Genomic DNA, 27,421 nt, shown 5'->3' on the forward strand with positions numbered 1-27,421 from the left:
GTGCTATTTCCAAAAAACAAAAAAAACAAAAATAAAATAGAAGTAACTGAAGACAAAAATAGTGGTAGGGAAAATACTGAGAAATTGCCTCAGACCAAGGGGCAAAAGGAAAAAAAATAGGTTAAAAAAAAGATTAAAGGTATGAAGGATGAATCTATAAAACTGACTGCATTTTCTACTAGGGGTTTTAGGGTGAATAGAGGTTGAAGAAAAAACCCAGTTCATATTCACAACCAAATACATGTAAAGGAGTTAAATTCCACAATAAAAGAGACTGGTTTACAAACTCAACGGTGGTGTTAAGAAATAAACTTACAATAAATGTTGGAGAAACCCTGCAAATAAAGAAATGAGACATTAACAACAACAACAAAAAAAGCAAATGCAAACAAAGGGGAAAAACAAGTACACAGTATAAAAAAAAAAAAACAAACAAATCTCAAACCCTTTAACTGGGGAAAAAAGATTTCATATTGGTACTATTTAATCTACTCCAAAAATGAGGCCTCAGCCTTTATTAAACTTCTTATATAGCTTTAAAATACGTATAGCAGAAATAATCAGAACATAAATAAAAAGGACATAGTCACAGGATGAAAGACAAATCTTCTCTCGCGATCAACAGGGCAAGTGTAAAAACAACACAGTAATGATATGAATACTTCAGTAAAACCATGTGTTATCTATTTGTGCTCAACACATAGTATGTAGTCATTTTAAACACAATTTATTATTTAACAAAAATATTGTATTAAGAAAGGGAAGCTCAGGTTTTTAAAAGGGAAAAATCTTATATACAGTACTTACTTAAAACAATGCAATGCACTTAGCAATTACAACAAAGACAGGCAAAAACAAACACCAAATGCCATTACTGTGCCCAGACTGTCTTTTTGGAGTTAACAAACAGCGACAAACCAAGATCCTTAAAAAACAAAACATCAACAACAAAAACTAATGTTGAAGAGGGGGGAAAAAGGTACTTTTCTGAATGTGTAACAGTGATGGAATTTCATATAAAAGCTTGTGAAGATGCAACTATCAGGTTGTACTCAGAGGCAGAATGTTGAGTTGGCAAAGTACACAAGCCCTGAAACCAAACCACCTGCTTTTTACTCCTCTCCTTTACTTGCCACTTATTTTCTTGTCTGACCTTGGAGAAGTTACCTAACTTCTCGGTGTTCTCCTTTGTAAAATTTGGATGGTAGTGCATACCGTATCTTAAAAAGTGTATCTGTGTATACCATCTACATTGACCCTTGACCAAGATGAGAGTTAGGACCAACAACTCCTGCACAGGTGAAAATACATCTGTAACTTTTAACTCCCTCAAAACCTTACTAATAGCTACTGTTGACTGGACGCCTTGCCTACAACATAAAGTTGATTAACACATTTTGTGTGTTATAGGTAAAACACACTGTATTCTTATAATAAAGAGAAAAGAAAATGTTAAACTCATAAGGAAGAGAAAATACATTTACAGCACTGTATTTGATTTACTGAAAAAAATCTGCATATAAACAGACTCATGTACTTCAAACCTGGGTCATTCAATGTCAACTGTACATGTAAACACCCAGAAACAATCAGAAATCATTCCTAGAAAAGAGACAGCTTTGTTAGAACTGAGTATTTACCTCAACAAGATAAAGATGACGAAAACAAATCTAAAGAAAGTAAAAGTAAGAAATTACCAAAGTTTAAAAACAAAAAATAAAAACAGAAAACAATAAAAGGATATTCTTGATCAATAAAACAAAAAACCTGGTAGTTTGAAAGAAGCAATAATATCAATAAGCTTTTGTTAAATTTATTAAGAAAAAAACCTGCACAAATAACATTAGAAATGGGTGGGAGCGTAGATAATGTTTCTAAAAATTGACACTTTTGGGGTGCCTGGGTGACTCAGTGGGTTGTCTGCCTTCGGCTCATGTCATGATCCTGGGGTCCTGGAATCGAGCCCTGCGTCGGGCTCCCTGATCAGCAGGGAGTCTGCTTCTCCCCTTCCCGCTCCCCCTGCTTGTGCATGTATGTTCTCTCTCAATCTCTGTCAAATAAATAAAAATCTAAAAGAGATAAAAATAAAAAATGACACTTTTGCATGAACACACTTATTTTGGTAGTTAGTATTCTCTCCATTTAATAGATGAGAAAAATGAGGCATAGATAGAATAAGTAAGTTATGTAATGTCACACAGCAGTAAGTGGTAGAGCTGTGATCTCCACAAACATTCATATACTGAAATAAGCATAATAAATTATGTGAGGAAACACAAACAATTAGAAAGACAGATCATGTTACCAAATAAAATATTTTAAGAATTTTAACTTGATAACTTGATAACATTTTTTCCAGATCAGCCTGTAAGGTCAACAGGATGCCAATAAAAACTTAAAAAAAATTAATGGATCCTTACAATCCACTTTTAAAATTGATCTAGAAAAGTGAATGACTAAAAATCTAGGAAGGAAATTTTGAAAAAGAGTACCCCAATTTAAATCTATGCTATTTAAACCTTGTTGTATCAGCACAGGGACAGATCTGTTGAAAGAGGGTTAGGAGTGGGTAGGGTAGACGATCTGATGAAATTGTTCTTATAAAATGATCTATGTGTATTCACTGTATCCTATTTCAACAGAAGAAACTAATATCCCGTGTTGATGTAGGTGTGTTGATACTGTGTGTGTAAATTGGCTCAATCTTTCTGAAGAGCCGTTGGCAATATCAGTATCAAGGCATGCACAATTCCATTTTCAGCTTTCTATTTTGGAAAAATGTTCATATGATCTATTTTTTTTATTAGTACAGTGTTCATTATAGCCTAATTTGAAATACAGGACTATTGGAGAGAAGGTTAATGTTTATTCATAAGGGAATGGTTAAATAGTAATGGTTAATGGCTTAAAAAAAAAGGGGCGCCTGGGTGGCACAGCGGTTAAGCGTCTGCCTTCGGCTCAGGGCGTGATCCCGGCGTTATGGGATCGAGCCCCACATCAGGCTCCTCTGCTATGAGCCTGCTTCTTCCTCTCCCACTCCCCCTGCTTGTGTTCCCTCTCTCGCTGGCTGTCTCTATCTCTGTTGAATAAATAAATAAATAAAATCTTTAAAAAAAAAAAGGCATTATCTATCATACTATGAAGAGCTTTCCCTGGGTGCTTATGCACACGCGTGCATACATGAGCACACATGTATTCTTCCATTCTCAGGCATAAAACATCCCCCCAAACATTAAAATGTTCTTCTTAAGGAATAAAAAGGATTTCCAAAGAGTGTGTTGAGCTTAATCTCATTAATATAAAAGAAGATTTGCAGATGTGCAGATCTGCATGTAAACACATAGCAGGTGTGCTGGAAATGTTTACATCAAAATCGTAACAGAATTTGCCTCTAGAGAGGGCAGGATGGGAAGTGGGGAGCGGAGATTTTTATTTTTCATTTGCTTATTTTTGTACGAATTACTTGAGACTGTATTAGTATATTCTTTAGAGAACAGTCTTTTAAAGTCCTAGGAAACTATGATCACCTATGAGACAGGTAAAATTAAAATTCTACACGTTCATCAATACAGCTGATACAATTACGAATGTAAATGGGCACATTGGAAACCCATGCAGAGCAAATGCAAATGTGTCTGCACACAGTTTGTATTTATGTCAATCCACGGAAGGTATGTGTGGAGGTCAGCACAGTGGGGTGATTGAATTCTGGGGAGCTGGCATGGACTCCGTAGAAACAGAATTTCCTTGAGAATTAATGAGGTAAACTAAATTAAAAATGCTAAATTTATGCTTAAACTATGAGAACGAATGCAACTGCATTTTCCTGGTGAGAGATGGCAGATGGCTGACCTCTGTGTCCTCCAAATATAGCAGAGGTGGGCTTTAGAATGCCACAAAAATAGCCTCAAAATATGAACCCCTTTAATGATGTAAAATAAAGACAATGTGAAGTCCAGTGAAATAGTTGGTGACAGGAGGTGATCTTCCATAAGACCCCCACAGGCCCACTATTCAAGCACTTTCCTAGCGGTTGACCTAAGCTGGTTGACCTTAAATCCCACGTTGTGAGAATCTGTTCCTAATACCCAGGGACAAATCAATCTTCGCCTATTGCTTGGCCATTCCCTGACTTCCCATCAGGAGAAGGGACCAGCCAGTGCCTGGAACTCCGTCTTTGCAATAACTTTTCAAGTTGTAAATATAACATGAAGGAAGGAGAGCAGGATATTGACTCAGCTTCTGCTAAAAATCAAAGCCGCGTACACAGCAGTATGCCAGGCCGCATGTGGTGTAGCAGAGGGGAGAGATGCGGTGTGAGCTTCAGGGTTCAGGTTTTAATAAGTTCTCCGCCTCCTCTCCCCTTTGGATTTCAGTGTCCCTGCACACCAGCTCCTGCCACCTGAGCACTAACGCAGGCCCACTCTCACCCTGTTTTCTGCGTTATTCTAGAGGAATGCAGATGTTTCAGGAGCACTTTACCCACTACCAGCTCTCAGAATACTAGGTAACATCTTACGACCTTCATCACATTTGTTGTGAGATTTGAGGATAAATTTGTGAACGATCTGTCCTGGAAGGTTTTGTTTGGTTTGAAGTTTATGGTGGCCGGCCAGAAGTTCTACCCAATGCAAACGAGAACTTTTCCTTGAGCCAGTTCTCAGGCCACACGAAATGGTGGAGCACACTTGACCACGTGCTGTAATAGTGGTTCTCGAAGTCTGGTCCCTGGCCCAGTGGTATCTCTGTCACCTGCTTCAAGTGCAGTTGCTTGGGGCCCCTCCAGACCCATTGAATCAGACTGCCGGTGTCTAACCGTTCCTCGAGGAGCCTCTCGTGGCTACACAGGTCTGACTGCATGGTTCTATGAGCCAGACCACGGTGCATGTTGAAAGAGCGATCGCTCATCTGTCATCTAAGAAGCACCATCTAGATCAGCATCCTCCAAAAGACATATAATGGGAGCCACATGCGTAAGTTTCAGTTTTCTGGTAGTCATAGTAAAAAAGAAAAAGGAAAAAAATGAGTGAAATTAATTTTACTAATACAGTTTATTTAACATGATATACCATCATTTCAACAGGTCATCAATATAAACATATTTATAGATGTTTTACATTTTTTCTGGACTACATCTTGGAAATCCAGTGTATTTTATTCTTACAGCTTGTTCTATTTCTGTCCAGCCACATTTCATGGGCTCAGTAGCCACACGTGGCTGGTGGCTGCCATAAGAGCCCTTGCCTGAGGAGGGCCTAGTTCTCCGGTATGTACTGTATGGTGAACCATAAGTATGGGTTGAATGCGGAAGTATTTATCCTAACGGTTGAGGCCCAGCTCCTCGAGAGCTCCTAGTGTAGGGGGGATTGGCACTATCCACTTTCCATGTGTGCCCTGCCAGACACCGAATGGTTTGTGTCCCCCTCAAATTCATACACCGAATCCTAATGCTCAGTGTGATAGTATTAGGAGGTGGGGACTTTGGGAGGTGATAAGGCAGTTCGGTGGCACCTTCAGGACTAGGATCAGTGCCCTTAGAAAAGGTACATAAAAAAGAGACCCCAGAGAGCTCCCTCACCCATGTGGGGACACAGGGAGAAAATGCCCCCGTGAACCAGGAAACGGCTTCTCACCAGACACTGAATCTGCGATCGCCTTCATCTTGGACTTGCAGCCTCCAGAGCTGTGAGACATGAACGTGTGTGGTTTACAAGTCACCCAGTTATCTGTTCTATCAGCCCGAGCGGACTGAGACACGCTCTGTCCTTTATTTGTGGAGTACGCTACATTTGGCCCCATGGTATACAGTGGTAGCTGACACTTACTCCTGCCTAGTGGAAAATGTAGGGCATGAAAAGGGAATGAACAGGGGTGAATACCCTCTCCTTCCAGCAAGGGAATGGGAGAGTAGGGGCCAGTATCAGGGATTTGGGGCCAGAGGCCAGAAACCGGGATCTGCTGCTTATTCACTGAGTCAGCCTTCTCTTTAGTCCTGTAGGGGTGGTTGGTGATGGCCTCACAGGCCTATTGAAGATCACATACGTACCATAGCTCCGTGAGAGCGACAGGACATCCAGGGCTGTCCAGAACTTCCGCAGGTGTGGCTTTGCCCAAATTTGTTTTAGTCTATTCCTTATATCTCAACTTTTAACATACTGTCTTGGAACCCACAAATCTGGGCATCTCGGCAAGAGGCTTCCAGTGGCCCCAGGGTGGGTGGTCTAAGCAACGTTATTCTCAGGTGCAGGCAATGCAAAAACCCTCCATTCTGAGACAGCTCCTTCCTGCTATTTACCAAAAAGAGTATTGTCTACTGCTCCTGTTTCTGTCCTTCTGTCTGATCTCCATTCATGCAGTTTGTCTGCCTTTCTTTGTGTGGACATGCAGAATTTTTAGCCTTTTAGCTATCTTATTTGCCCTTCCTATCCCTTGACTCTTTTCATCATTATATGTGTGGATTTGTACTGAGAATTCTATCCGTCCTTTTAAAAAATCCTGTATTTGTTTCATCAGTTGCTACAGTTAATTATACTAATTAGCAATCTTTCCCTGCTTAGTTTTATTTACTTTTGGTCCCTATCAGGAATAGACCACCCACATTCATGACACTTTCATTTCTCCAAATTGTGGAGTTGGTCTTACTCATTGTCCTCAGTGAGGATCTGCACCCACCTTTCCAGGTGAGGTGACGCCTGCTCGCTCTCCCTGCTCACTCTCCACTCACAGTTCGTGTATCGCCCTCCCCTGATCCTCACAGAGCGAGCTCCGTGGAAGTGGGGCTCCCTCGTCTCAGCGTGCACACCCTGTGCCTTCATAGAGAAGTGACGGCTTGGCTTGGTTCANNNNATTCCTGGATCACAAAGTTAACATTCTTAGACTATCCTACTCAAATGTTCTCGCGTTAAAGATTTGTAATAAAGCCCAAAGCAATCCTGCTTTGAAAAAAAGTAAAAAAATCTCTCATTTTGACTATGGACTCTGGGAAACAAACTGAGGGCTTCAGGAGGGAGGGGAGTGGGGGATTGGGATAGGCTGGTGATGGGTATTAAGGAGGGCACGTATTGCATGGAGCACTGGGTGTTATATGCAAACAATGAGTCGTTGAACAGTAATCAAAAACTAATGATGTACTGTATGGTGACTAACATATCATAATAAAAAATTTAAAAAAATCTCTCACTTTCCTCCCTGCTCATTCTCTTTCCCCTCATCTTCTCTCTCTCTTGCATTTCAAAGAGCAGAACATTTTGGGGTTTTTTAAAATTACATATGCCATACAACATCCTGTTAGTTTCAAGTGTACATCATAATGATTTGATATTTTTGTACGTTACAAAATGATCCCCATGATAAATCTAGCTACCATCTGTCACCTGAGTTATTACAATATCATTGACTCTACTCTCTGTGCTATACATTACATCCCCATGACTTATTCATAACTGGAAGTTTGTACCTCTTAATCCCCTTCATCTATTTCACCCACTCCCCAGCCCTTCCCCTGCTCGGGTAACCAACAGTTTTTTCTTGTATCCACAAGTCTGTTTCTATTTTATTTCATTTGTTTGTTTTTTAGCTTCTACCTATAAGTGAAATTATTAAGGTATTTGTCTTTCTCTGACTTCTTTCACTCACCCTAATACCTCCCAGATACATCCATGTTGTTGGAGATGGCAAGGTTTCATTCTTTTTATGGCTGAAAGGGGGCCAGTGGCACAATGGATAAGGAGTCTGAGTACGGATCAGAAGATTCTTTTTATGGCTAAGTAATGCTTCATTGTGTGTGTGTGTGTGTGTGACACACACACAGACACCACTTTTTCTTTATCCATTCAACACTAGATAAACATTTAATTCATTCCTATACCTTGGGTATTGTAAATACTGCTGCACTGAACACAGGACTGCATAGATCTCTTTCAAGTGTGCTTTTTATCTTCAGATAAATACCCAGAAGTGGAAGTGCTAGATAGCATGGTAGTTCTGTTTTCAATTTCTCGAGGAAACCGCATGCTGTTTTCCACAATGGCTGCACCAGTTTGTCCCCGCCAACAGTGCAGGGGGATTCCTTTTTCTCCACACTCTCGCCAATACTTGTTATTTTTTGTCTTTTTGATAATAGCCAACCGGACAGATGTGAGGCAATATTTCAATGTGATTTTGATTTGCATTTCCCCGATTAGTGATGTTGAGCACCATTTCATATGCCTTATGGTCATCTGTATGTCTTCTTTGGAAGAATGTCTAAGTCCTCTGCCAAATTTTTAATAAGTTTTTTTTTATTAAGTTGTGTAAGTTCTCTATAGAGTTTGGAAATTAACCCCTTATATATGATTTGCAAATGTCTTCTCTTATTCTATAGGTTGCTTTTTTTTATTTTGTCGTTGGTTTTCTTTGCTGTGCGAAAGCTTTTTAGTTTGTTGCAGTCCCATTTATTTTGGTTTTTGTTACCCTTTCCTGAGGAAAAAATATTGCTAGGACTGCTGTCAAAGTGTTTACTGCCTATGTTTTCTTCTAGGAGTTTTATGGCTGCAGGTCTCACATTTAGGACTTTAATCCGTGTTGAGTTAATTTTTGTGTGTGGTGTAAGGTGTAAGAATGGTCCGGTTTCATTCTTTTGCATGTAGCTGCCCATGGAGGCTTTGTTTCGGCCTCACATGGCATCTGTCCTGGGGAATGTTCTATGCGTACTGGAGAAGAATATGTGTTCTTTTGCTTTTGGGTAGAATATTCTGTATGTTATCTATTAGGTCCATCTGGTCTAATATATTGTTTAAGGCTGATGTTTCCTTATTGGTTTTTTTAGTCTGGGTGATCTATCCTGTGATGTAAGTGGGGTGTCAAAATCCTCTACTGATACTGTATTTCTATCAGTTTCTCTCTTTAGGTCTGTTTATATTTGCCTTATACATTTAGGCGTTCCTGTGTTGGGTGCATAAATATTTACAAATGTTGTATCTTCTTATTGGATTGACCCCTTTATTGTTGGGTAATGCCCATCTTTCTCTTTTATTTTATCCCAGTCTTTGTTTTACAGTCTATTTTGTCTGTTAATGAGTATAGCTACCCCAGCTTTCTTTTTGTTTCCGCTTGCATGGAATATCTTTCACTTTGTCTGTGTTTGTCCTTATATTTGAAGTGAGTCTCTTATAGGCAGCATACAGATGAATTATTTTTTATCCATTGTGATAGAGAATTTAGTACATTTACATTTAAAGTAGTTATTTATAGGTATTTGTTTATTGCCATTTTGTAAATTGTTTTCTGGCTATTTTGTAGTTCTTCTTTGTTCCTTTCTTCTTCTCTTGCTCTCTCTGTTGTATTTTGATGACTTTCTTTAGTGCTATGTTTAGATTGTTTTCTCATTATCTATTATAGGATTTTGCTTTGTGATGTTATGAAGCTAGCATGTATTAGCCTGTATATATAACAGTCTAAGTTGATTGCAAGTTAAGTTTGAATGCATTCTGAAACTCTAGATCATTACTCCCCCAACATTGTTTCTGATTTCATATTTTACATCTTTTTGTGTATCTCTTAACCATTGCAGTTTTTGTTAATTTTACTACTTTTGTCTTTTAACCTTCATACTATGTTTATAAATGATTAATTTACTACCTTTACTATATATTTAACTTCATCAGTGACTTTTTTCTTTTTCTTTTTTACTTTTAAATGTTTTTTTGTAACTAATTAGTGCCCTTTCTTTTCAGCTTAAAGAAGTCCTTTTAGCATTTCTTGTAAGACTGGTTTAGTGGTGATGAACTTCTTTAGATTTTGCTTACCTGGAACACTATCTTTCCTTCAATTCTGAATGACAACCTTGACGGATAGAGCGTTCTTGATTGGAAGGATTTTTTTTTTTTTTCCTTTCAGCATTTTGAATATATCATGACATTCCCTTTGGGCCTGCAAAGTTTCTGCTGAAAAATCTACTCATACGCTTAGGGGTATTCCCTTGTGCATAAAAATTGTTTTTCTCTTGCTACTTTTAAGATTCTTTATCTCTAGCTTTCAGTACTTTAATTATAATGTGTCTTGGTGTGGACCTCTTTAGGTTCATCTTTTTTGCAACTCTCTGGACTTCCTGGACCTGGATGTGTGTTTCCTTTCCTAGATTAGGGAGGCTTTCAGCCATTATTTCTTCAAGTAAGTTTTTTGCCTCTTTCACTCTTCTTCTAGGATCCCTACAATATGAATGTTATTCTGTTTGGTGTTGTCCTGTAGGACTTTTAAGCTATCTTTATTATTTTAATTCTGTAATTTTTTTTTTCCTGCTCTGTTTGGGTGAGTTCCACTGCTATGTCTTCCAGCTCTGATTTGTTCTTCTACTTAATGTAGTCTGCTGTTGAGGCCTATAGTGTATTTTTAAGTTCAGCTATTGTATTCTTTAGTTCTGTGACTTTTGTTAAGTGCTTTCTTTTATTTTCTGTTTATTTGTTGAAGTTCTCACTGAGGTCATTCATTCATCTCCCAATTTTGGTGAGCGTCTTTATGACCATGACTTTGAACTCTTTATCAGGTAGGTAACTTATCTCTACTTCATTAAGGTCTTTTTCTGAGGTTTTGTCTTTGTCCTTTTGTTTGGATCTTATCTATTTCCTCATTTTGCTTGACTCTGTGTTTGTTCGTATGTATTAGGCAAAACATCTACCTCTCCCAGTTTTGAAGGAGTGTCCTCATGTATATTGAAGGAGTGTCCTTGTGTAGGAGATTAACCTTATCATTCAAACTTACAGTAGTTCTTGGTTATCTGTTGAACCTTTGTGATTATCTAAACTACCTGATTTATTTTTGATAAGTTCCAGCTATTGTATTTGCCAAGACCTGTCTGTGCTCTGAAGGGAAGTTTTGCAAGAGGACCCAATGTACAGTCCTGTGTGGCCACATTTTAAACCCTGCTGGCCTCTATACTGGGCAATCTGGAGGTATCCCCTGAGTGACAATTGGAAAAATCAGGGCTCCAGTGTATAAGCTCTTTTTCTGGGAGGTATCCATAAGCTATAGCAAGGCAAAGGAGGGATGCAAAGATGGCATACCTGGCCTACATTTCCCAAGAGCACCTCCATAGCCTCTTAGGTGTATGGTCATTATGAAGCCTTCCCCTCATGCTGAAGTTGTAGAATAAGTAAATAGGCTTTTTTTTTTTTTTTTAACAGGAACACTGGTAGTATGTTTTAGTTTGCTGTCTGTGCCATACCCTGGGAGGTGGTAGCCTGCCAAGACTGTCTCTTTTACTGTTTCAGTCCCATGGGACCCTGAAATACAAGCCCTGTGGTCACCAGAGCCAAGGCCTAAGGGGTGTCCCCTGTGTGGACTACATGTATCCACTGGTTTTTTAGCAAGGCAGCAGAGGAGTAGAGGGCCAGGGCACACCAGCTGGCTTTAGTGAGGCTGCAGAGGAATGTGGGATGGATCATCCCAGTGCTAGTGCTAGCAAGATAGATAGCAAGAGCACAATAATGGTGTCTACCAGCACCTCCATTCCTGGAGAGATTTCCAGTAAGCCCCTGACTCTCCAGAAGATGCTTTAAGATTAGCAAAGGAATCTCTTTTACATATGGTACAGGTGCTTTTCCAACTTCTTTTTTTGTGCTGGGTCCTAGGGTTAGTGAGTCTGTGTGTGAACCCTTTCAGAGTGGAATCTCAGTTCTCTAGGTCCTTGGGGTCTCCTGGATGTAAGCCATGTTGGTTTTCAAAGCCAGATGTTTTGGGGGCTTGTGTTTCTGGTGCAGGTCCCTAGGGTTGGGGTGCTTGATGTGAGGCACAAACCCCTCACTTCTTAGGGAGGATCTCCAGATTGTGAAATTCCTCCCTAGTGAGGGTTGCCTTGCTGGAGGTGGGGCTTGTGGTGAGACTGTATGTCCTGTCTGCCCTGATGTGGCCCTTATATCCTTTGTTATAGAGAAGCTGTTCTGCTTGTTTTCAGGTCTTTTCAGACCCATCTGTAGCTGTAGAGTTGTGTCCATGGGAAGAGGTGAGTTCAGGATCTTCCTATGCTGCCATCTTGAACGGCCTCTTCCACCTCTTGATTATTTGGCTCATTCATTCTAGCTCTTGGGAATACAGGTGGCATCTTATCTCAGCCTTTATCAGAAATTTAGGCTGGGACATAGAATAGGTTACAGTTTTGCTTCCATTGTTTTACTGTGCAATGGGTTCTTTAATCTGAGATAATACTCCTTGGGATATAATAAGTTCAGCCTTTGGCTGAACTTAAACATGGAGCTTTGTAAGTTCCCCAATAAATGGGTCAGGTTGGATTTCCAAGGGTCATGTACACTGCCCGCAAAATCCAAAGAGGCAGTTGTGCTTTTAGTATTTACCCAAATTAGTTGAAAACCTACATCCCCACAAAACCTGCACACAGATGCTTATAGCAGTTTTTATTCATAATTGCCCCAAATTGGAATCAACCAAAATGTTATTCAGTTTTTCCTGAGCTGATGTAGGGATGAAAATTCATAAAAGTATTTATGTATTTTTTCATGGAAATTAACAATACAATTAGAAAATTTAGATAGAAGAAAAAATGGTCAAGAGTGTGTAGGACACTTCTGAATATACATTTATACAATGGAATGCTATTCAACAATAAAAATAAATGAGTTGTCAAGCTTAGGATACTAAGATAAAGAAACTGTGGTCATCCAGACAATGAACTATTATTCAGTGCTAAAAAAAAAAATGAGCTATCAAGCCACGAAGAGACGTGGAGGAGCTTTAAATGCATATTATAAGTGAAAGAAGCCAACGTGAAAAGGCTTCATACTGCGTGATTCCAACTTTGTGACAAAAGGCAAAACTATGTATGCAGTAAAAAAATAAATAAATAAATCAGTAATTGCCAGGGGAGGGATAAGGGGATGAATAGGTGGGCACAGGGGACTTTTAGGGCAGTGACACTATTCTTAGTGTTACTGAAATGGTAGTTGCCAGTTACTGTGCCCTTGTCAAAACACACAGAATGTACAACATTAAGAGTGAACCCTAATTTTAACTATGGACTTTAGCTATTAATAATATATAAATATTGGTTCATAAGTTGTAACAAATGGATGACACTAAAGCAAGGTATTAATAATAGAAGAAATTGTGGGGGAGAGGGCACAGATGAGAACTCTCCATATCCTCCGTGTAATTTTTTGTAAATGTAAAACTGCTCTAAAAAATAAAGTCTAAAAAAACCTAGAGAGGCCCCCAAAATGCCACTAATGGCACCCTCTGGCACCAGGGTACTTACTACTTGTTGTTCTCCAGGTTCAGGCATAATGATTTAATCAATATATTGCCTCAAAGTGATGTTGAAAAGCATGTTGAGATAAATGAGGTCCCTGTGAACTATATTAGAAGAGAGAATAAGAGTTGGCATAGATTGAGTGCAAAACAGTGAATTTGCCCTCCCCATTATGTGAAGATAAACTGCTTTGTTTTCTTCCTACTGAGAAGAAGGTTTTCACTAAATTATCAGCTGTCACATCAAGTGCCAGAGTCTGCGTCTGTCTCCTGTGGTGATGATCCCAAATCTGGCACAGTCGCTGCTACCAGGCTTTACTGGGTTACATTTATAGCTGTCAACCATCACCCATCATGGGTCACCTGAGTTTTGCAGGAGCCAGAGAGGCACCTCGAAGGACGGACCTGCTAGGGAACCATGTCCCTGCATAAGTCTTGGATGACCCGGTCTCTGGAATTGCTCATGGGATGCAGCATTGCTTATGTAGTATCTTGTCCACGGTGGGGAATACTGTCAGAGTATAGTGGATACTAAGAAAACCACCCAGATACCCCAAGCCTCTACCCACTCTCAGGAGTTAGGTACTTACACCTCCAGGTGTAATTATGCTCCTGGGAGTGTTGCCTGTTGACTACCAATATCTGAGTCCCTTCCCTAGAATTTCATTCTTTGAAGGAGATTTCTCTTCCCAGATTTAGCCCCACCCCCAGGTTCCCACTTCCAATTATTTATATAGAAAATCCCAGAAAACATTTGGAACAATAATTAGAAATATAAGTGTAGTAAACAGTTATACAATTAGGCAAGCCAATTTATAATAGCATCTGATTATATCATCTATGTAGGAATAAAACTAGACAGTGGGTGTATAAAATGTCTATGTAAAAGTCCTAAAATTTTATAAAGAGGTCTAGAATGATACACAGGTGAATCAATTTGTGGTAATTCTTTATATATTGTGATCCCAATTCTTTGTCCTGTGAATGCATAATAAGACTTACTGTTGTGAAAATTAGAGATGCCTGAGTGGCTCAGTTGGTTAAGCGTCTGCCTCTGGCTCAGGTCATGGAACCTAGGATCCTGGGATCGAGTCCTACATAGGGCTCTCTGTCAGCAGGGAGCCTGCTTCCCTTGCCTGCTATTCCCCCTGCTTGTGCACATGCTCTCTCCCTCTCTGACATATAAATAAATAAATAAAATCTTTTTTTAAAAAAAGTTGTGAAAATTTTAATTCTTCTCAAAGGGATGTACAGATGTAATGCAAATCCAATCAAAATGTTATGGGCTCTTTTTCTTTTTCCACGTGGAACTCAACAAGATGATTCTACATTTATATGAGCAAAAATATGGTAAATGATGGTAGGGTACTTATGAAGGAAAAGGGCAGAAAGAAGAGACTTTCCCTCATAGACTTTATTATGATTGTGTGATATTGGTTCAGGATCAGACAATTGGCCAGTGGACTAGTGTTTCTGGGAAAGACCCACCCATGCCATGTGTCTGATCAGTGAGGAGAGGTGGTAGGATTCATAGAACTGGAGAATAGCTATATTTCTGAAGACAATGACATTGAATCACCATCTCATATGCTATTGATGACTTAACTGCAGAAGAATTAAGGAATTAAACAAAAAACAGATTTTTAAAAATTTTTTTAAATTCAATTAGCCAACATCATTAGTTTCAGATGTAGAGTTCAGTAATTCATCAGTTGCATATAAGAGCAGCCAGTGCTTATCACATCATGTGACCTTCTTAATGCCCATCACCCAGTTACCCATCCTCCCACTCTCCTCCCCTCCAGCAACCCTCAGTTTCTTTCCTGTAGTTAAGAGTCTCTCATGGTTTATCTCTCTCTCTCTGATTTTTTCCCAGTTTTCACTCCCTTCCCCTACGATCCTCTATGCTGTTTCTTATATTTCATGTATGAATGAAACCATATGATAATTGTTATTCTCTGACTTATTTCTCTCAGCCTGATACACTCCAGTTCCATCCATATTGATGTAAGTGGTAACATTTCATCCTTTTGATGGCTGAGTAATATTTCATTGTGTTTATATACCACATCTTCTTTATCCATTCATCTGTTGTTGGGCATCTTGGTTCTTTTCACAGTTTGGCTATTGTGGACATTGCTATTATGAACATTGAGTTGCATGTCCAGGATCAATACATTTGTATCTTTGGGGTAAATACCTTAGTGGTGTCATTGCTGGGTCATAGGGTGGCTCTATTTTTAATGTCCTGAGGAACCTCTATACTGTTTTCCAGAATGGCTGCACCAGCTTGCATTCCCACCAACAGTGTGAGAGGGTTTCCCTTTCTCTGCATCCTCGCCAACATTTGTTATTGCCTGTCTTGTTAATTTTAGCCAATCTGACTGGTGTGAGGTGGTATCTCTTTGTGGTTTTGATTTGTATTTCCCTGATGCTGAGTGGTGTTGAGCATTTTTTCATGTGTCTGTTGGTCATCTGTATGTCTTCTTTGGAGAAATCTCTGTTCATGTCTTCTGCCCATTTCTTGACTGGATTATTTATTTTTTGGGTGTTGAGTTTGATAAGTTCTTTATAGATCTGGGATACTAGCCCTTTATCTGATACAAATAAATTTTTAAATTATAGGTGAATGTCTTTGGACCTTGGAGTGAGAAAGTTACCTTAAATAGGATATAAAATGCTTTGATTATGAAAAAAATGGTAAATATGACTATTAAAATTAAGTCATCTTATTCATCAACAGATATTTTAAAGAAAAAACATACGAAAAATAAAAACATATAAATGAATACAAAACACAAGATTTTCACAAATACAGTTGAAAAGACCTATCAAGAAAATATGAAGAATTTTTACAAAACAATAAGAAAAGCAACCTAATAAGAAAAAAAAAAAACCCTGGCAAAAGATAAACAGGCATTTGATAGAACAGACCATATTTTGGCCGCTGAAACATAGCAAAGATTTTTAATATCATTAGTGATAGGAAAATACAATTAAAGACCTCAGTGAGTTACAATTTTATATCCATTTGATTCTCAAAAATTAACTTGACACTATTAAGTTTTGTAGCAGATATGAATCCACAGGATCTTTTAGACACTACTGGTGATAGTCTCAATTGTCCTAGCTTCTTTAAAAAACATATTAGCGTTAACTCCTAAAGCTAAATATTGGCTGAACTTATGACATAGCAGTTGCACCAAAGTGAAACTCTTACACATGTTCATCAAGAGATATGAACAAGAATATTTGTAGCAATGCTGCTTATAAAAGTAAACACCTGGCAACAATGCAATTGCCGATCCACAGGAAAATGAATGAATAGATTGTATGTTTTATAATGGGATATTATCAGATCAGATATCAAACAATTGAATTAAAGTGGCAGAGAACTCCATGGACGACTTTTAGTAAGCAATATTAAGTGGAAAAATGAATCCCATAGTATTACATACATATACTTTCAAAGCCCAAACCACCTGCAAAAATGATATATATGATATGATACATAGGATATATATGTGTTACATATGTATAGTACTTTTCAAGAATACATACAAATGCAGTTAATCTCTCTAAAAAAAATTAACTAACAATGAATACTGTTTAAGGGCAATGCTTAACTGGGGTGAGGGAAGGGTAAGAAGGTGGGAAGTGGGTGGCATATTATTTTCAAAGTCATAGCTTTTATTTTATTTTATTTCAGAGAGAATGTATGCATGAACAGGGGTGAGGGGCAGAAAGAGGGGGAGAGAGAGAACCCAAGCACACTTCATGCCCAGCATGGAGCGTGATGCAGGGCCCAAGCTCACAACCTTGAGATCGTGACCTGAGCCAAAATCAGGAGTCGGACGCTTAACCAACTGAGCCACCTAGACACCCAAGATGGAGTATTTGTAAATATGTATTACATCATGTGAAAGAGCAATAATTGAAGTTCATTTATAGACCAATGATGAAACCACGTCATCAATGAGCATTAGGGATAACCCTTTGCCCTGAGGTACAAATGGGGAAAGATATAGTAACTCTCTTTGTACATACATTATTTCATATATGTGTGAGTCTCTCTATTCACCATTGCTGAAAGAATTTTTAGTCAAAGGATATTTGAATTTTAAGTGTTGATAAACACTGCCCAATACTCTAGGTTGAAATTGCTTGCACTTCCTCCAGCAATACATGAGTGAACCTATTAATTCCTGTTTCTGTCAATACAGAACGCTATCATTTACTTGAAATTCTTCAGTGAGATTGGTGAAGCCTATTTCATTAGAATCATTGTGGTATTATTGTTGAGAATTATTATCTTTTATTTAAGATACATTTGTATTTCTTTCTCTATAAAATGTCTTTTCAGCTTTACTTTTTTGTTCAATTTCTTTTGGGTTATTTCTTATCGATGCTTAGATCATTGTATGCTAAGAAGACTAACCCTTTATGGCAATGTTGGAAATACTTTTCCTTATTTGTTTCTTGTCTTTTTACCTTGAGTTGTTTTTAGTCATGCAGAAATTATTTTTGTAGTCAGATTTGTCAATTTTTACTTCGATGACATCTGAATTGTATGCCTTAATCAGCAATTATTTCTCTCAAAGAATATAAAGAACATTATTTCCCCCCTTTTGGTACTTTTTGTCTCACTTCTCAAGTGTAAAAATCTGTCCTGGCTATCTCTCAGATGTCAGTGGGAGATGGACATTTTTCCACAAATGTCTCTTGTCGTCACGTCATTATTGACATGTTTTCCCTGCTGATGTGAAACGTCATCATTATTATTTACTAAAATTTTCTATGTGCATCTAATTTTGGATTTTGCATCTTGTTTCATTGATCTGTTAATCTAATCAGCAGTGCTACATTGTTTATTTTAGATACCATTTTACTGTCTGGTAAGGAATAGTTTTTATTGTTATCTGTGTTTCCGAGATTTTACAGATAATTTGTATAGTGGGCTTTATGATTATTTTCACTTTATCTCATGTCCCCTTTCCCTTGAAGGTATATACAATTTTTACTCCTAATGGGCTTCCTGTAGACTTTGGAATTGCCCATGGTGACTTGCTTGGGCCATTAGAGTAGGAGTGTTCATGGAATGCACTGTGTCTGACCAACATTTTCAAGGCATTCCAGTGTGCAGTTGTGTTACCTCTGGTCATGGGAAGGGCACTCCTGGGTTAGGGACAGAAATGTCAAGGTTTCCATTTGTAGGAAAGCTTACTAATACAGTCTGGTTCATCCTCATAACTACCTTATAATTTAGCAGCTCCCACTTGCCAGTTTCTAAGGATTCCTTTTCTCTAAACATAATTCTCTAATATACTTTAAAGTATATAGCTTGCTTTTAAAGTATTTTTATCCACAAATTGTCATCATTTTTATCCATCAACTTTTCACCTTTGTCTGTAATTGTTCTCAGCTATGCCAGTCTTCAATCATAAGTGATTATTTCCTAGGGTTCAAAAGGACTATTGAGTCAATTTTTGTATCATACTAATAATGTAAGTACATGCAACTCAAGAGTCCTTCTCTCCTTCCTTGTGCAGGCTTCCTCACCTGTGGCTGTTAAGGTCACTGACTGGGTGGGGAGGCGCAGTGTGGAGGAAAGAAGGAGCACATGGCATGGTGTTGGCTCTGTGCTCCCCTCTCCCCAGAGGGCACATCCACTCAGTCCTTGGGATCACCATAAAGAACAAACACCAGTGCACCAAAGACCTAGTTCAGTCATTTATTTTCTCTAAGTGAAATTCATGTCTTCTTGTCCACAATAGGTCAGTAATGAAATTAATATCCTAACACTATGAGCGAGAGATCCCACTGGTTTCCATCTCTGCCCCCAGTGAACTCTACCTGAGTCGCAATCAGTTCTGGGTTTGGCCAGCTGGTGTTTCCCATGAGCTTGCAGACGCTTGCAAAAGCTGTCCTCTTGATCCTTGCAGACCTTATGGAACACCATGGCTGCCTTCCTCTCCAGCTCTAGCTCCCCATATTGGTATCTGCTGGTATGGTTGACTCTTTGATACATACTTGTGCTGTTTTTCCATCACAAGTGTAATCTGACCCTGCTGTCTGCTCAAGATACCTAGTCTGTTCCATGTCCCCACAGTCATTGCAGGGACGACTGGCTCCGCTCCACTCCAGTCCCATCCCATCACTTAGCTTCCAATGCACCACTGTTACACTTTTAACGCCTTCCTAAGGGTAGAGAGAAGGCAGCTGTTTGGATCGTTTTCCTAATTGCTCTTTGTTTCACATTTTTCTGCATTAGGTCTCTGGCACAGAGGGACAGCCCCATTGTACTCAACGAACCCCTCCACTCTGGCAGTGAGTGGTCTTCAACCTCAAGCCACTTCTCTCTGCTCATGGCATGAGATCTCTGCCCACCTGTCTACCAGTCATGTCAGGTCCATATGGCCCCTATGGTGCAGGATTTTATCTTGACTTTGCTACACTTTTTTTTTTTTTCAGATTGATGGAGAGGACATAAAACAAGATAGAAATACTATATCTTACTAGAAACAAATTTGAGTGCTGGTGAGAATTTCAGAATACTTCTTTGGTTAGTATGAATGATTTGAGTACATTGGCTGTTCCTAATATTAATTTCAGGCATGGAGTTTCCATATCAGGTGATGAATTCATAAAGGGAAACAAAGGCTTACACCTTCCCCTTGCCAATGCCAAAGCATTGTCAAAATAATCTGCAGTTTACATCTATATGATCATTTTAGGAGCATGTTACTCATCTTTGAGATATTGAGTGTGCGAGTGACATTTCGTAAATATTTTCTAGCTGCTAAGGTTTCAAGTACGTGTGATGTTTAGAGCTACACAAGCAGCCAGGCCAGCTACTAGTTAAAACATACTCCAGGTGTGACATGTTCGGAAAAGAAGCAGGATAATCTGAAGTTATACCAAGGGCATGAAAACATCATGCTGTTCAGAATATGGTCACCTTGTGTGTGCATGTGTGCATGCATGGGCAGAGTACATAATTTCTATTACAGCCTTATTAAAGCTATTCTTAAATCTCAACTGTGCTAAGAATTTTTTTTTTAAGTGCATATTTTTTGGCCCGTTCTTTGCCTACCGTACCATTCTTGCCTTATGCCAATCTGTTTTGGAAGGGTTCTTGCTTTTTATAAGGATTTTCATGACTTAGTCCAAAAATTTTCCAGTTTTTGCCTATGCATGTGTTCAAGGGCTTAATTTTAACCTTCATCAATACTAATTAAAGGAGGTGCTTTCACCAGTAAGCACTGTAAACTTTCTCGCAATTATTCTTTTGGAAAGCGCTTCTCTTCTAGACGCACGGTGCGGGCTGCAGCGTGGCTGTGAGTCTGTGTGTTTGCTCAGAGGTCTCTGTGTCCTTGGATGTCTGCCTTTAAAAGCACTAAAAAGTTTTCAAGTCCTTTGTTTTTCCGTTGGAGGATAATTTTAGATTGAATTAAAACAGAAGTTGGCAGAATAATGGGCTCTACCATATGTCCATTGTAACACTACTGAGCTTCTCGAACTGCAGTGGTTGGCGTTTTGCAAGGTGGTGATTTTTGTATCCGGTCATGATTTCCTCGTCAATAGATGGTTATGTTTGAGGACCTCAGCTGCATATCAGGCACTAATTTATTTTGATATACTTTGGACTCTACTTAAAGGCTTCTCTGTATAGATAGGGCAGACATAGTATTCTTTCACGTCATCACTGGGGATTCTCTAGAATATATCCTCCCCAAAGGCCTTCAGAGGGGCTGTTGTTTTCTGCGATAACATTGATCATCACATAAATTAGGTTCTGTTAGTCTGCTCATATTTGTCTGCCATGATGAAAGCACCATAGATGGGGTGGCTTAAACAATGACGTTTATTTCTCACAGTTCTGGAGGCTGGGAAGTCCAAGACCAGGGCCTGCCACATTCTGTGTCTCATTTCACAAAGACCATCTTCTCGCTGTGTCCTCATGTGGCAGAAGGGGCAAGGGAGCTCTCTGGAGTCCCTTCTGTACGGGCACTAACCCCATTCATGAAGGCTGCTTCCAATGATCTGATCATTTCCCAAAGGCCCCCACTCCTGATAAATACACATTGGGAGTTAGGGTTTAACATAAGAATTTAGTCTATACCATAAGTTTTTTGTGAGTAACAAATTTATAGGGTTTAATATTTTAACTACTGTTAGACTAACACCCCTCTTCAGTATAATATTGAAATGCTAAATGGCAGATATAACTAAGAATGATAAAGAGTTTCAAAGTTCTCGAATGAGGACAATGTTCCAGAATCCATGGTGCTGTGTGGAATCTGTGTATTCAACATTAGTCTTCTTCGTGTTTGCTGTGGTAGAAAGGAAACCCCACACCACACAAAAGTGCTGGTTTGTTTCTTGTTTTTGCACAACCTGAGGCAGATGAGGGTGGGGGCAGGGCTATAAGCCTAGTCAGTCAGAGCTCCTGGCACCTTTTGTTTTGTGATGCTGTTATGTAAACAAAAGTCCTCCAACATCACAGTAGACTGGGGACAGAGAGCTGGAGCCATCAGGATATGGACTACATTACTTCAACCCATAACCTGCTAGAGCGGAATCTGGTTACATGTCCACATGAGTGGCAAAGGAAGCAGGCAGAGGAAACAGGGACTGGTGATTCATGAAATCCCGGCTGTGTCTTGTTATGAGCTGAAATGTTCCCCCCAAATTCCTTGCTGAAGCCCTCGCCCCCAGTGACTCACCATGTGACTGTATTTGAACATAGGCGCTTCAGGTGATAAATAAGGTTAAGTGAGGTCACTAGGGTGGGCCTCATCCTGTCTGGCTGGTGTCTTCCTCAGAAGAAGAGATTAGGACACAGAAAGCTCAGAGGAAGGTCTAGGTGAGGACACCGTGGGAAGGCAGCTGTTTGCAGGCCAAGGAGAGGGACCTCAATAGCAACCATACCTGCCAACACCTTGATCTTGGATGTTCTTTAAAAGTGTGAGAAGATAGACTTCTGCTGTGTAAGCCCCTCAGTGTATGGTATTTTGTTTTGACAGCCTTATCAATCCAGTATAATTCCATAAGAGCAATAACTTAAAATTTAAAAATTAATTTGGAAAGAATTGACAGATTTATCCTATTGATTTCTTGCCATGTAGGGATTCATTCTTCATTTATTTAAACCATCTTCTAGGACCTTGTCTATGGTTCTGTAGTTTTCTTGATACAGTCAGGCACATATTTTAAAGTTGATTTTCTTGGCAATATTTGTCAGTTATTTTTTTAATGTTTTTCAATATGTTTTCCTGATTATTTTCATCCTGAAAAACAGGATGTTTTTCAATATGTTTTCCTGATTATTTCTGGTATAAAGGGAAGCTATTGATTTTTTAAAATAATATTTTACAACCCATATATCCCACTGAGCTCTCTTATTAGTTCAAATACATTTCCATTTGTCTTGCTTGAATGCTGCAGTAAATAATCATTCTATTTGTATGGCAGATAATTTGATATAATGCACTGCACTCAGCACAGATTTTCTGTATTTTGCTTGCTCAAAATGCAGTGGAGTGAAGGAATGCACGATGTTTCCCTTTACACCTATCAATTTCTCCTTTTGCGAAAAATCCAGTAATTGTGTTCTATATTTCTATGGTGTGTATTTTTGGAGGATACATATGCCTGTTCCATCTCATGGTAGATTATGTCCACTCATATGAAATCTCTCTTTTTAATTTTATTTTGACTTCAAATTCTGTCTTGTCCTTATTAATACGGTAATCCTTCTCTTCTTGAAGTTAGCATGGCTCACCAAAACTTATGGATGTTTTATGTTAACTTTTGTAAGGCGTTTTGTTTTGGTGGTGATATTCACTTATTTTGGAAAGTAAATAATTCAATCTGAGAATCTTGCCCTTGAAAGAGAAGTTTTCCCCATTTTGTCCATAGTCTTAACCTGATAGTCTTATTTTACTTCTGTTATCATTCCGCGCTTTGTTACTCTCTCCTTGTTTCCTTTTATCCTCTCACATCGCTATGCATTTCCTCTGTCTATAAAATAAAGACTATATGTTCTGTTTGTAATGGGATGAATTTTGTGTCTCTGCCCCTCCTCAAATACACATGTTGAAGCTTAACTCCCCCCCCCCCCCCCCGGCGTGGCTGTATTTGGAGTAAGGAAATAATTAAGGTTAAATGAGGTTATAAGGGTGGTGCCCTGATCTGAAAGGGTTAGTGTCCTTATAAGAAGACACACCATGGAACTCACACTTTCTGAGTTCACAGTTAAAGTCCATGTGAAGACATAGAGGGAAGGCAGCCGTCTGTACACCAAGAGGGGTGTCCTCACCAGAAACTGAGTTGGTGGAACCTTGATGTTGGATTTTCTAGTCTTCAGAGCTATGAGAAGATATATTTCTGTTGTTGAAGCCACTCAGTCTACGATATTTTGTTATGACAGCCTGAGCAGACTAACACACTATTTTTTATATGAACTTCAGTTATTCTTACCAATTTCGAAAACATTTTTGAGACTGTATTTTCTAGTGTCGGTGTCAGAAATAAATTCTGTTGACACCCTCGTGAAATTCAAGGCACTTTTTACCCTTATTTCTTTTAAACTAGTACCAGTTTTTATCGATTATTCTGTAATCTTAGATGAGCATTCTTATTTTTGATAATATATCTTACCTGTTGATAAATGATTTCAGTAAAGTCACAGGATATGAAACCAATGTTCAGAAATCTGTTGCATTTCTATACACCAACAATGAAGCAGCAGAAAGAGAAATTAAGGAATCAAACCCTTTACAATTGCGTTGAACTGAGAACAATAAGATACCTAGGAATAAACCTAACCAAAGAGGTGAAAGACCTGTACTCTGAAAACTATAAAACACTGATGAAAGAAATTGAAGATGACAGAAAAAATCAGAAAGATATTCCATGCTCATGGATCTGAGGAACAAATATTGTTAAAATATCTATACTACCCAAAGCAACCTACACATTTAATGCAATGCCTATTAAAATACCAACAGTATTTTTCAGAGAACTAGAACACACACACACACACACACACACACACACACACACACAAGAATATTATTCAGCCATAAAAAATAAAATCTTGCCATGACATGAATGGAGCTAGAGAGTATAATGCTAAGCAAATCAGTCAGAGAAAGACAAATACCATATGATCTCATTCATGTGTGGAATTTAAGAAACAAAACAAGCAAAAGAAAAAAAGAGAGACAAACCAAGGAATGAATTCTTAACTCTCGAGAACAAACTGATGGTTACCAGAGTGGAGGGGTGGGAGGTTGGGGGAAATAGGTGATGTGGAATAGGGAGGGCACCTATTGTGATGAGTGCAGGGTGTTGTATGGAAGTGTTGAATCACTTTATTGCATGCTGGAAACTCTTTTACACTGTTAACTAACTGGAATTTAAATAAAAACTATATGTGTGTGTGTGTGTGTGTGTATGTGTGTGTGTATGTGTGAAGATATATCTATCTCTCTTATATATATCTTATCTGTCAATATATATTAAAAATATCTGCATTCTGTTTTATAACTTATAAAAATTATTCAGAAAAATATAAGTTGTAATGATATTTTTTGCTACTCATCCTTTTATACTTGAACTCAATGGCAAAACTTAGCCAATACTGTTAATGGTTGTAACTGTGATTTTAGGTTATGACAGTCAGGTGTGGCTTCATATCAGGTTCATAGAGGGGCCCTGACCGATGGCCAGTATTCAGAGTCTCCTCCTGGAGCAAGTCCCAAAGCAGCACATTCTTACTGTAATGCATCCACTGCATTGATAGATGGAAAGTTTATAAACAACTGAAAATGGAGGGGAAGGGAGGTTGACTCTGAGGCCACAGACTCTACCCCAATGATTAGGAGCAATAGACCTATGTCCAGTTAATTCTTTTCTAGTTAGAACACTCTTGTACTTCCTCTTCTTTGGGCTTCCTTGGTGTGATTTGGTGCAGAGTAGCCTACAGTGCTTCTGAATGCCACTGGCAAAGGAATGTGAAGAATTTACTTTCTAAGCCTTTCTCTAGCCTTTAAACATGATTGCAATTACTGGTTCTAGCTGACCTTAGCCCCGTGTTTGGTATAAAATTGGTCCTTAATAAATTTTTGTTGAATGAATTGCTGAATATAAAATTTTAAGTCCTAAACTTTTCTATTCATGATTCTGGAAGGTTATCTGATGTTGGGGAGAAGAAATCTTAGTTCAACCTACGTTTTCTTCCTGACTTGTTAATCTGATTTTTTTGATTTCATGTCTATAAGATTCTTTCTTTTGCCTTAAGAGTTAAATTTTCACCTGATGGAATCTAGATGTTTAATTCTTCTTTACAAATAGTTTTGCTGCATCACCATCATCATCATCATCATCATCATCATCATCATCATCATCTTGCTGCTTTCCAGAATGGTGGATCTGCGTTTGGTGCTACTCTGGGTGTTTTTCAAGGAACATGAATTAGAGGCACTGTCATGTTGGTTATACCCACAGCTTCTCTCAGATAATGTTTAACTCTTTTCCCATTCTTGAAAACCAGACCGTTTTTCCAGCTTGTCATCCACTATCCTAATGAAATTTTCTGCAGTGTTGCTTCTGTTTATTACTATTCCAATGCTGGCTCAATTTCTAGGATCAAACTTTTTCTTCTATTAAGTAAAAACCATTTTTTATTTCATCTGACTCACCTTTAATTTGTGTCTGTCCCTTAGCCATATTTCCTTGAGTTTGTGCTCTGACAATCTAATATTTCATACATTTTCAACAAAAATTTTACTTTCTCTTGTAATTAGAAAGTATGCCCTTCTGAAATGTCTATCTGCTTTTTACAGTAAAACCATTTTCCTCCCCTTTCCTGAGCTATGTTCTCCTCCCTTTCTGTTTTAGAATCTTTTTAGAACTATTTTTTCCTCTTTATTTATATTTATGTCATGTAAATTTTATCCAGGTCTTGTACTTCACTATGAAAAGAGTGGATCAATTCTTATGGTATCTCTTTTCTTACTTTATTTCCTTAGTGACTTACCTTTTGGCTTCAAACATGTGTTTACAACTACCAATAGAAGAAACTCAATCTAGTCCTGGACATTTAAGGGTCTACTGAGCTACTGGATGTCTACAGGGAATGAAAGAGGACAAATTGTGTCATTTTCTTTGTGATTAGAGGATTAAGTGAAGCATCATCTTTTCCATCAAATTAGAATGTGGTTATGAAAAATACTTGGATCCTTTTATTGAATACCTCATTAGACTAATTAGTCCAGGAAGAGCTACGTGAATTTAGGATGTACAGAAAGAGAATTTATTTGGAAGAAATTGCCCTGCGATTATTCAGGGTCATGCTTCAGTGTGAATGTTAACACAGTGGAATGACCTTTATGATAAATAATTAGAATACCAGGACACAGCTTCCCAGAATACAGACTATCCACAAGTCAAGAAAGGATGGTCTTGGCTTAAACTGAATAATATTTCAGCATCATTATTCTTTTTTATTTATTGAGAAGAAAAGATATCTGGGAATATTATAATTTTATGGCATAAGAAAGGAAGAATTTGCATACAATTTATATCTGTCTCTGTATCTCTGTCTACATCCATATCTATATTTAAAGACAGGCTGACATAGTATTAGGAGTTTTGTGACTTCTTAACTTTCTGTAACTTCATAGTAAAGTAGTCTTGCCAGAAAAAATAGAGAACCACCATTTAGATTTGAATCGTATATAAACAATGGATTTTTTATTATAGGTATGCCCTGGATATTGCATGAGACATAGACTAAAAAGAAAATTCATTGTTTATCTGAAATTAAAGTTAAACCGTGTATCCTATATATTTGCTTGCTAAATATGGCAATCCTATATTAGAATTATTTTAAAAATCATGCATTCAAAATACAGCTTATAAAATATTGCATTTAAATACTTTCTTAACAATGAGATTTTTCCAAAACCCATTTTGAAATTAGAAAATTAGAAAAAGGATTGGGTGGCTCAGTCGTTGGGCGTCTGCCTTCGGCTCAGGGTGTGATCCCGGCGTTGTGGAATTGAGCCCCACGTCGGGCTCCTCTGCTGGGAATCTGCTTCTTCCTCTCCCACTACCACTGCTTGTGTTCCCTCTCTCACTGGCTGTCTCTCTTTCTGTCAAATAAATAAATAAAATC

Source organism: Ursus maritimus, unplaced genomic scaffold, assembly GCF_017311325.1.
Source record: "Ursus maritimus isolate PB19 unplaced genomic scaffold, ASM1731132v1 scaffold_28, whole genome shotgun sequence".
In the NCBI taxonomy this organism is placed as follows: domain Eukaryota; kingdom Metazoa; phylum Chordata; class Mammalia; order Carnivora; family Ursidae; genus Ursus; species Ursus maritimus.